Source organism: Cornus florida, unplaced genomic scaffold (genome assembly GCF_030987335.1).
Source record: "Cornus florida cultivar Cherokee Brave unplaced genomic scaffold, ASM3098733v1 CherokeeBrave_3.0.0_Hap2_Chr01, whole genome shotgun sequence".
Lineage (NCBI taxonomy): Eukaryota > Viridiplantae > Streptophyta > Magnoliopsida > Cornales > Cornaceae > Cornus > Cornus florida.
In genome coordinates this window covers 101,524,867-101,536,511 of record NW_026775571.1, presented here as the reverse complement: position 1 = coordinate 101,536,511, position 11,645 = coordinate 101,524,867, and the positions used below count along the sequence as shown (strand labels likewise).

At 33.5% G+C, this 11,645-nt stretch overlaps 1 long non-coding RNA gene and 1 pseudogene across 5 annotated transcripts; one reads left to right on the top strand and one right to left on the bottom strand.

Annotated features, from left to right (window-relative positions):
• Positions 1-381: 381 nt before the first annotated feature.
• On the top strand, positions 382-6,851 carry LOC132309714 (uncharacterized). Of its 5 annotated transcripts, none has more exons than XR_009482543.1 (10): positions 382-851; positions 1,555-1,626; positions 3,551-3,723; positions 3,832-3,988; positions 4,065-4,267; positions 4,394-4,483; positions 4,634-4,701; positions 6,002-6,362; positions 6,448-6,513; positions 6,599-6,851. It is a non-coding gene; the product is annotated as an uncharacterized LOC132309714 (long non-coding RNA). The 5 variants fall into 5 exon arrangements; XR_009482541.1 differs by having other exon boundaries at positions 6,448-6,519; XR_009482544.1 differs by lacking the exon at positions 1,555-1,626 and having other exon boundaries at positions 6,448-6,519.
• A 1,840-nt stretch (positions 6,852-8,691) lies between these two features.
• Positions 8,692-10,539, bottom strand: LOC132279056 (GDSL esterase/lipase At1g28610-like; annotated as a pseudogene).
• Positions 10,540-11,645: the final 1,106 nt, after the last annotated feature.

Sequence of the window (11,645 nt, the reverse complement as noted above, 5' to 3'; positions counted from 1 at the left end):
AGAGTGTGAAAATGAATGTGTGTTTGAATGTGAAGTAGTGAGATGAAGAAGAAAAGTCATGTTAATGCACGTTTGCAGAGAAGAGCGTCTCAAAAGCATATATATATATATGTGTGTGTGTGTGTGTGTGTGTGTGTGTGTATAATCAGAAAAGTAAGTGACCGTTCAACATATGTAAGTGATCGTTCAACATATGTATATATCATTGCCTTGGCTTACCCATCAGTCTTCTCAAACCCCTCCACCAAACACCATTGGCTTACCCATCAGTTTTCTCAAACCCCTCCACCAAACGAAAATTTTTTTTAAACGTGTGGACCGGTGTGATCCTCCAATAATTTATGGATAATACAGAAAAACGCTAGCACTAGCGCTTTTTTAAGGAGCGCCTTCCATTCCCTCCACGTTTTTCCCTTCCCTCTATTTTTTCCCTTCGCTGATTTATATACATTTAACTATTTAAGCCCTAAACTATGTCGTTTTTTGGGGCCAATTAACACTGTAAAGTACTTTGCCATTTTATTTAGCCCTAATGCTCTCTCTCCTTCCATCACAACTCTCTCTCTTTCCAACACCCGTATCGCCCATCACCGGTCTCGCCCTTCCATCACCAGTTCTCACAGCTTTCAAAAAACCCCTTCTCTCTCTATTGTCTCTCCTTTTTAAAACGCCTTCTCTTTCTGTTTCCCTTCGCTGTCTTTTCCATCCAAAATCAGGAGAGGAAAGAGAAAGAGTAAGAGAGAGAAAGCAATTTCAGTCCCCATAAAACTACTCTAACTTTCACTCTCTTCTTGTGTGGAAAGTAATCAAGTTCGCGAAGCAGAAATTAAAGAGACTGCATTATTTTTAAGGTCTGTATATAAATTCTCATCTTTGTGACTTCCTGTTTGGTTTCTTGGGTGAACGAGAAAAAATTAAGTAAAATCCTAGAAAATGCTCAATATTTTAGAAAGCATTTTATTATTTCTTTGTTTTGAAGAGTTTTTGAGTCTGCATTTGCCTACTACTCTGATTTCATGTCGTAATTTTAGTTTAGCTCCGCTTCAACTCGTTATAGGAACTCTTGCACTCTTGATTCTAACTTAGTTCGTGGAATATTTTGTGTTATTTACCGATTTATTTGTTAATTTAAGTAATTTTGGATTTCACTTGAAGTTCTGATTACTTTTTCTAAATGCTTCTTTCTTCTGATATATGCTTCCTACTCTTTTAACATGCATGTTTGGTTGTTTATGTTTGATGATCTGTTTTGATCCCATTAATGGAATTTTCCAAATGTAAGTTCTTTTTCTTTTAATTTTCAATTTTTAATTTTTTTTAAAATTTTTAAAATTTTTTATTTTTAATTTTTAATGTGGATTTTAATGTTGAATTGGAGATGTCCACTGAGATGGAGGGTAAATATATCAATTTTTGCAGAGATTGTTTTAAGAGTAGCAACCATAGCGAGCAGTAGAATGATTTGCTATTTTTTGGGAGATGAATTTAATATTTTTTATTTTTTTTTCTCGGTGTTAGTTGTCTGAATTTTCAATTTTATTTTTCTTTGTACAGGAGGAAATAATCGATCGTAGCTTGGATTATTGGAACAAGTTTTGTCGTTGATTAGTCTGATTTCGTTTTTAGGTAATTTCTTTCTTTCTTTTTTTGTGTTCCAACATTGAGATCTAAAGCATTTTCTGTTGATTAAAGTCATATTTTTGACCTATGGTCATAATCATACTTGCCTCTTATTTTGAATTCATTAAAGCTTATAAAAACTTATTTGCTCATTTGTTAGTGTCGATAGTCCTTAACTTTACCATTTTAAATCTATTATTACTCACCAAATATATATAATAAGTCTATAAATTAGTGGGTTCAGCCGCAAAAACTGAAAAGGGGGAAAAAAAAAAAAAAAACACTAAGTTTATGCAGGTTTTGGAAGAAAATTATATTGTTACATAGTTCAGGTGAGAGTTTTTGGGAATGTTAAGGACATATGAGCCAAATGGTAAAACTTAACTATTTCAATACTAAGCATCTAATAAGAGGCTGAAAAGTACAAATAAAAATAAAATAAATAAAAAAAAAATCCGTTTGGCTTCCTACAAGTACAAACAGCATGAAAAAAATAAGAAAAGTAAAAATCTGATCAAAATGTGACAGAAAGACGCAACAAAACTCCCCAATATAATGTCAACTAACTCTTTCACGAATCAAATGCAACATTTCAATTGCAAGTCTACATATTTTCAAAAACACATAGCCAATTAGCATTTTAAGATCCTGAATATTATAGATCAAGAAGAGTACAATAATAACAATTCAGAAAAATAAATAATAAAAAAGGCTGACTGAAATTTATACTTATGTGTTTGTTGGTGATCATCTTTGAACTATATAATAATTATTTCATTTTAACTAATGTTTGTTGATTTGTAAAAAAATTTAGTGTGTTTATGTGTATATATGAAGACGTGGAATTTGATTACAATTTTACGTCATTTATTTGAAATGGAAAATACTCCTTCCGTCCCATGTTAAAAGTCTACTTCGGATAGGATGTAAAAAGTAATCTATTGAATACTAATTGCATAGCATTAAAAATATTGTTGAAATATAGTTGTTGTATCAATTTTGTTTTTAAAGATACTAGTAGTGTGTAAAAGTGCGAAGGTTGACATTGAATCTCAAATCTGAGACCTCCTCATCTACTGTGTATGACTATCGAGTGAATGTTATATTACATGAACATTTCATGTTTTTAATATAGCAAACCAAACAACAACAAAAAATTATCAAAAATCGGAATGACTCTTCTATTGGATTCCATTCCTGTGCACTGATTATTGCCTAATGTATGCTTTACACATGGCCTAAAAATCTCTCTAAGTTACAATAACTGACTCCAAAACCATGAGTAGTTGGGATAAATCTTCACATCTCATAAGCTTCAACCTTTTAGAATGTATTGATGAACCCATTGCACCCAAAAATAAGAAGGGAAAGGCTGTATAAGAAGCCAAAGATTTGACACCTTTATTCCAAACAGACACATCTTTGAGACCAAATCCACCTTGTTGAATATCACAAACAACTCAACTCCTAATGGTTGATATATTTAAAAAATAAAAAATAAAAAAGCCACTTAATTACACGTCATCTCAGCCGCTACAAATCTATTTTTTTCAAATGGTTGATCGGAATTTCAAGTCTCGGTATAAATATGTATGTGTCACTAAATATTTGAAAATTCAATGAATAACAATTGCACAATCACTAAGTACTTAAACTGCTATTTTTCAATTCTTTTTAATTAATTATTTTTCAATCCTCAATATTCTTTTTTTTAGCTCATTTTCAAACACTTGAGTGAGATCATTTTATTCCTAAGCAAAGCCTTCCTTATGCAATTCTAATTTCCATTGGACAACCAAAAACACCCTAAAGTTTTGAGGTATTTGTTATTTCTTTTTATTAGTTTTACTTGGATTATGCACCGCCTTTTTTTAACAATTTTAATGGCATTCTCTTAAATGAATTGTCACTTTTTTGTTTCCTTTTTCAGGAAGGATAAATAATAAGTTGACAATGAAACGAACGGTTAGTGAAGTGGAAAAAGTGAGTGAAGAAAATACCAAAGCTTCAACTTCAAAATCATCCAAACCACCGCCGAAGAATAAACGGGGCCCGACCCGATGCAAGAATGTCGTAAACGCGACTAACCTTAATACCATTAAGGTTACATATATATAGAGATCATCTTATATAGTTTACATTATTAGACTATATTCAATATTCTATCTTTATTTTTGTACTAAACATCTACAATTGTTAATTTTTGTGTAGGGTTAATAAGTATGGATAACCAATCGGCCTTGAAAGGGGTACATATACTAATTATTTGGGACCACTTGTCCGGAATGGTAGATTAGCTCCTTTGTGCTACAAAACTTGGTGGGAGATGCATAAACGGCTTAAAGAGGATATGTGGAACATTGTAAAGGTAAAACCCTTCAATGACATTAAAATAATTTTGATGGAAAAAGTGGATTAACATGCAGCAATTATCACATTTTCAGGGAAAATATAATGCGGGAATCATGTTAAAACAATGGACATTATCCTCCATCGGAAAAAATAGAGGGGGTACAAGTGTGAATTAAAAAGTGAATACTACTCGGTTAGGTATACAGATGCAGAAAGATTGGCAAACCCACTATCTGATGTTGAAAAGGAGCATTGGGAATTTTTGGTTAGGCATTGGGATATGCCTATGGCGAAGGTAATCCTCCATCTACCAATTTTGTTTAAAGTCAATGAGTTGAATTTATAGTTTACCTGTTCAGTCATTATTTTAGGTAGAATGTTTTTTACTCAAAGAACGTTTACTTTTTCTCACTTTTTGTAGGAGGTCAGTGAAAAAAACAAAGAACATCGTGGGAAGCAGACAATGATGCATACTACAGGGACAAAAAGCTTTGCATGTGTTTCTGCCGAGGTTAGTTGAAGTTTTGGCAATATAAATTATTTCAATTTTTATGTCGTTGAATGATTATAAATGTTAGTGGTAAATAATATATATCATAATGTCTATGTTTCTTTTATAGATTGAGAAAAAAAAAAAAATGTATTCAACTTTCTCGTGCAGATTTATTCATTTGCACATATGTAAATAAGGATGACAATGCTATTGATGCTGCTGCTTCGGAGATGATTGTAAGTTTTCATGCTTCCAGTTTGCAAAAAAGGGGTCACGTGTCTTGAAGTGACCAATTTTTAAACTCTTTGCGGTGTATTAGGGGGTCACATGTCTTGAAGTGACTAATTTTTAAATCATTGGCCCGTGTGGAGGCAATTTACTTTCTTGTATTTGTTGAAAAACATGGGAGTATGGGATCATTGTATGTGGACGCTTCTCAATTGTATTTATTTTTATATGCTTGAATAGTTGCATCAGATGTCTACAAGTTAGACAAGAATCACCATCAATAATATTAATAGTATTTTGTACAATGGGGTCATATGTCGATAATGTTTACGTAATATAGTACACACTAATCATAACTTTAAATTCTCTTAATCAACATGTTTGGAAATTTAATCATGTTATGTTTCTGTATAGAAATGGCAGGTGCCTGATGTTAATAATAATCTTGCAAGACATATACTTCTTCCTGTTTATTGTTGGTATAAAGACTAGTGTTGTTAGTCATAATCTGACTCTAGACCAAATGTGTCCCTCTGGAGCTTTGTTTGCCTTTACTTTCCAAAAAGCCTACCTAATCAAATAGCAGTGAGATTTTTATATACTAGTTCCTACGGACTGGAAGCTTAAAACCTGGGAAATTTTGCATTTATCCCTATTGATGTTTGCCAAAATAACAGTCCTCATTTGTTTTAGTAATTTTCTAGTGTGTTGAATAGTTTAATCTAACTTTAAAGGGCAAGCAAATTTACTATATTTGCTCACTTGTTTTATTTATATTTTAATTGTTAAATGGCCAATTAAAGAGAGATCTTTCTATTTTGTTCCAGACAAAAACAAAATACAAAACATGTATTGTCTATTCAAATCACTAATTACTATAGATTATTTGCAAAATTAATAATAATTATAGTTCCCATAACTAATTTTAATCCTTTGGAGAATTATTATTGTAAATGCTACGATTCGCCACATTATCATTCTTTTAGGGAAATCTTGTTTCATATTATTACTATTAGAAAATCTATCACACTCACACACGTTGTTTATCTCCTAAATTCTCTTCATATGAGTGATTATTCTTAGGTTCTAACGAACATGACTTTGCTGCTAGTATTTCTTATAGCAGTTTAGCAGAACTCGAAAATTACTGTCTTATATATAATTTAGTATGTATAAGGTTTTGTGCATGTTCTTGTGTTGTATATATTCAAATATATTTTATTACAACTTTAACTTAATTCAACTTTTTTGAACTGTCTAGCCTTATGTTGTCTAACAATAACAATTTTTTTTTTTTTTTTTTGCAAGAAAACATAAAATGTCTTCAAAAAAGTTACTCTGACTCGTCTATTGGCAGTTCTAATGATTTGTTCTCCGTTGTGAGGGGAGAAGAGAGAACCGGTCGTGTGCAGATGCTTGGCTTGGGGCCTACACCAAGCGATGTTTGGGGCCCTCTCCTAGTAAAGCTGAACTGATTAATAATGCCAAAAAATCTGATGAGGAGGCAAGAGCTGCACGTGTAGAATTTCAGGAGACCATTTCAAAAATGCAAGCCGACTATGACGACAAGTTGGAAAATTTACGAGCCAATTATGACGATAAGTTAGAAAATTTACAACTACAGGTGGCTATGCTAATGCAGACGCAACAACAAAATTGTAGTGGACAGGTATATTTATTATTAGTTTTACTCTTTACTAAATATACGTTTACTTATGCTAAGATTTCTTGTATTTTGCTTTGTTATTTTGAAGGGTTCTGATTCTTTAAATGCTCCTAGAGTATCCCCAAATTCATTTTCTAGTCCCGATGCCAATTCAGTTAAGGTTATGAACTTTAATTTCTCTTATATGTTAAATTTTCATTTATTATAATGTGCACTTAATGAATTTCTAAAAAATGTAGGGTAATTCAAATCAAATGGGCAAGAAGAGTTGTTAAAGTTGAAGTTGAAGCTGAAGATGGGGTTGTGGCTGTGCTTTCTGCATTTCCTTCGCCTTGGATGGGTTCTTTTTGAAAAACTTGTACTACATTTGTCAAAAATTCTTAATTCTTTTTGTGTCACATTTAGTAGATTTAGACAATTTGGATGGTATTTTCATACTGGCAGGTTAACTTGTGGTTGTATTAGTAGACATTTTTTGAGTTTTGGTTGACATTTATCAACTTTATCTATAAGTAGACAATTTCGATGGTATTTTTCATATTGGCAGCAGGTTAACTTATGGTTGTATTATGTAAAAACAATTTGGATGCTATTTTCATATTGCCAACTTGTGTTATATTGGATGACGGATGACATTTAGCTGTAAAGATATTTTTCCAAAATAAAGGGAAAAAAAATAAATAAATAAAATAAATGACACTTTACTAGTGCTTCTTTAAGACGCGACAGTAAAAAAAAAAAAAAAAAAAAAAAAAGCACTTTTTTTTTTAAAAAAAAAAGGGTCATTTATTATACCCTTTACTATACCAGCTTTTTTTAAAAAGCGCTGGTAAAGGGTCAATACCAGCGCTTTTCAAAAAGCGCTCGTAAAAGTGCTGGTAAAGACCTTTTACCAGCGCTTTTTACTATACCAGCTTTTTTTAAAAAGCGCTGGTAAAGGGTCAATACCAGCGCTTTTTAAAAAGCGCTCGTAAAAGTGCTGGTAAAGACCTTTTACCAGCGCTTTTTGAAAAGCGCTGGTATTGATCCTTTACCAGCGCTTTTTAAGAAGAGCTGGTAAGCTTTACCGACACTAGATTTACCAGCGCTTTTTCAAAAGCGCTGGTAAAACGCTGGTAATTATTACCAGTGTTGGTAATGTTGATGTTAGATTTACCAGCGCTTTTTCAAAAGTGCTGGTAAAACGCTGGTAATTACCAATGTTTTTTTGGACTTTCACCAGCGTTTTTGAGCGCTGGTGAAAGCTGAATTCCAAAGTATTTTTTTTTGTTCTTTTCCAATAGAATCACGATTGTTTCTATACCAACCTCTATTTGATTACTAAATTTATTTGAAGAATGTACTATATTATGTGTTGAATAGGGAAATAATTAAGCTTAAAATATTATAGGAAAATTTGATGTTAACTTTTTGTTCATAGTTAGATCTATCTTTTGGATCTCTCCCAAGTTTCCACACCTTCAATTGATAAAGCTAACAATTTATTTATTTATTATTATTTTTTCATTGGTGAAAAAAATGAAAAAGAAACATTAAAAGTTTGTGAATACTAATTCTGATTGGTGCAATTTTATAGTCCATCCGTCCCACATTAGAGGTCCATTTTTAGAAATGGGAGTTTTTAAGGGGACATGCATTTAATGCATTTTCCCTTTTAAAATTACCAATTTGTCCCTTCTAATTTAAGTATATATAATTACAAAGTTTGAAATTTTTTTAAAAGAAAAAGGACAATGATGGAAATATAGAATTTATTTGCTTTGACTTTTCAAAGAGGACAACTAATTTGGGACATGTAAAAAGAAAAAAATGGACTATTAATATGGGACGGAGGGAGTATCACTTATGAGCTTTTGCTGATTTGTATATTATTTTACAAACTGAATAAAAGTTTAGTAGTTGATTGATGTAGATAGACTAAGGTTGAGTATGGGGATTTGTGGGGAGAGAGAGGGAGGAAGGAAGAGAGGAGAGAGTCTTGCAAAAAGAGTAAAAGAGGGATTCTAAAAATTTCAAATAAGGAAAGAAAAAAAAAATTGAGTTTGGGTTTAATAGGTAAGAAGTTGGATAATAATCATTACTAAAAATTTTTAAAACTTGGACATGTGTCTAAATTGTATTGGGCCACATGTGGCTGAAGAATAAACTTCATCTTCCTAAGGAAAGACCCAAGTCTAGTCTTTTTAGATATGTGTCTAAATTGTATTGGTCCATAACAACTGGGAGAATAAAGTTCTTCCTCCCATGAGAGAACTCAAGTATTGTCCATGATTTACAAATTAAGATTACATGCTTCAAATACAACATTGTCATAGAAACTAAATCCCGACTCCGTCCCGAGTGTAATCTTGTCAAAATAGAAACGAGTCTTATCTTCTCGATCCACTCTTTCTTTGAGCCAAGTACAAGTACAAGTACAATTTAAATATTTACATTTTTCAAGACTTAATTGGACTCACTTAATTTAGCTTTACGAACAAAGTGTTCAAAGGCATACAAAATTATTCTATTTGTATAATAATATGAAGTCATCTAGAAAAAAATTATAGCCAAAGTACTTGCATGCATCATATCATAAAAAAAATAAAAAATAAAAAACCAAAAGTGATGTCATACAAATTAGGGTAAAGTGTAATAAACCCCCCTGAACTATAAGATAATTGCACAAGACCCCACTAAATTAACAAATGTCCTTCCTGAACTATTAAAAAATTACAGTTGAGGACATCAGGTGAGTCTCTGGCACCGGAAAACCAAGATAACAAAATTACCCTCTAATGAACGGCACCGTTTTGGTGCTTTAATTAACTTATTCTGCTGACATGTCAAATAAAATCTAAAGACCCAATAAAAATTTGCCAACCCATCACCTTATCACCTTATCACTACCCCTGCCTCATTTTAGTGGCTCACCTTTCCCACCTCATTTGGTACCAAATACCACCCATTAACACCGGTGACCAAAAAAAGAAAAGTCCACCTTTGAGGCAGCACACCATCTGTGGGACCTACTTATCATAGGAAATGATGCAATCTCCACCTTTGAGGCAGTACACCATCTCTCTAGAGCTGGAGAAAAGTCACAAAATATTGATGTGTATAAAAAAAAGTTAAAAGGGTGGAAGTACCAAATTTGGTGTGAGAGAGAAACAAGGGCATTGCAGCATTGTAATAATCTGCATAGCTAATGGTGGTATGGGGATGAAGTTCTTGAATCCGGTTTAGTTCTATCCGAAGTAATTCATTGTGGTACTCAGAAAGCTTGTTCAACCAAGTGAGGCAGCCAGTTTTGGGGTCATAATCTTCCGCTGCAGAATTGGTGTAATAGGCTAAGATTGGTCGCCGTGCATCCAAGTGGTATGATCCCAGGGACCATGAGCGTCACCACTCCAAGCTCGATTAACTCCTGCATGTATAAATCATTTTCAAAAGAAGTGTGCACGCATGTGTGTGTGTGTGAGAGAGAGAGAGAGAGAGGAAAAATTGCATTTTACAATGCAACCAGGTACCCTGAAGGCTGAAACACCGAACATAAATTGTCCACTCATGGAAGTGATTCAGTAGGAGTACTGTTCTAGTGGGACACAATTTATAGAGTTTTATAATAGCACCTCTAGTTATCTTTTTCCTTGGCCTGTCTCTACACTGCTGTCAGTAAGGAATTTAAGTTGAACAATAAGAGGGATGTTTAAGAAAATGAACTATCCAAATTCATATCTACACCAGATTTTGATCAAAATTGGTAACTTTGAAAATTGTTGACTTTAACTCTGTATATACGTAGTTAAAATGCCGGACTCACCGGGTATATATATATAGGGTATATATATATATATGTGTATATGGATGAGAAAGTTTAGAAATAAGTGCCTAAACTCCCAATGACCCTGGAGTTCAACTGGTCAAGTACTGCAGAGGTCTACTTACCTGAAGATGCGTTGGTGCATAGAGATGGCAACATTTCTTTGAACCAACCCAACTGAACTCCCAACAAAAATTTCTCGTGCTGATTTTCAAATCCCATTTCTCGATATAACGTAGCATCCATCGTGGAAGCACCCACTACCGCAAAATTCACACCCTCTTCAAAATTCACTGACCAAATATTCTCTCCATTACCCAAATAAGGTGGTGCCAGTCCAAGTCCAAGATTCTGAGCTGCAATGCAAACCCCATTCACTCATCCATCAAATTATATATATATAGTTCATGTGTGTCGAATATAAACTTCCTTTACAAGAAGATAACCTTTAGATATGATTTAAGTATACTTGATCAATGTGGATAATGACAAACAGAGAAGGATTTTTCTTCATTTATCTATCGAATGAATACAACATGTATATAGCAGTACAGACACAAACTATGGAAGCTATTCTAGGCTATACACAATCTTAGGCTCAGATTATAGTTGACCCTTAAAGAAAGGAAAATAATAAAATATAAACAGAACAACTAATCAGCCCTACAATTTTTCCAATTAAATCTGGATTGACAACTCACGCCAACACTCCCCCTCAAGTTGGTGCATAGATATCACTGATGCCTAACTTGTCAAGTGAGTTGTAGAAGATCTTGTTAGAAACGGCCTTCGTGAGTATATCCGCCAGTTGGCCTTCAGATTTGACAAATGGGAATTGAACTATCTTGTCATCGAGCTTTTGTTTGATGAAATGTCGATCTACCTCAATGTGTTTAGTGCGGGCATTATGAGAAATATCGATGGCTGCCTTATTATCACAAAATAAGTTCATTTCGGAATTGGGAGCAAAGCCAATCTCCGTTAGCAACCTCTTAAGCCAAAGGAGTTCACAAAGTCCTTTAGCCATTCCTCTGAACTCGGCTTCAGCACTAGATAATGCCACTACCTTCTGCTTCTTGCTCCTCCACGTAACAAGATTACCTCCTACAAAGGTGAAGTAGCCTGATGTAGACTTCCTATCGGAAACACTCCCCGCCCAATCTGCATCTGTATAACCATCAATATTAAGATGATTATTCTTGGAGAAAAAAAGTCCTTTCCCTGGAGCCGACTTCAAGTAACGAAGAATTCAAACTACTGCATCCATATGATCTTCACTAGGTGAGTGCATAAATTGACTGACTATGCTTACGGCATAAGTAATATCTGGACGTGTATAGGATAAATAAATTAGCTTACCCACTAATCTTTGATTCCTCTCCTTGTTAGTTGGCACCTGATCTGGGTACTCTCCAAGCTTCTGATTCTGAACCATCGGAGTATAGGCTGGTTTGCAGTCTAACAATCCCACTTCAGACAATAAA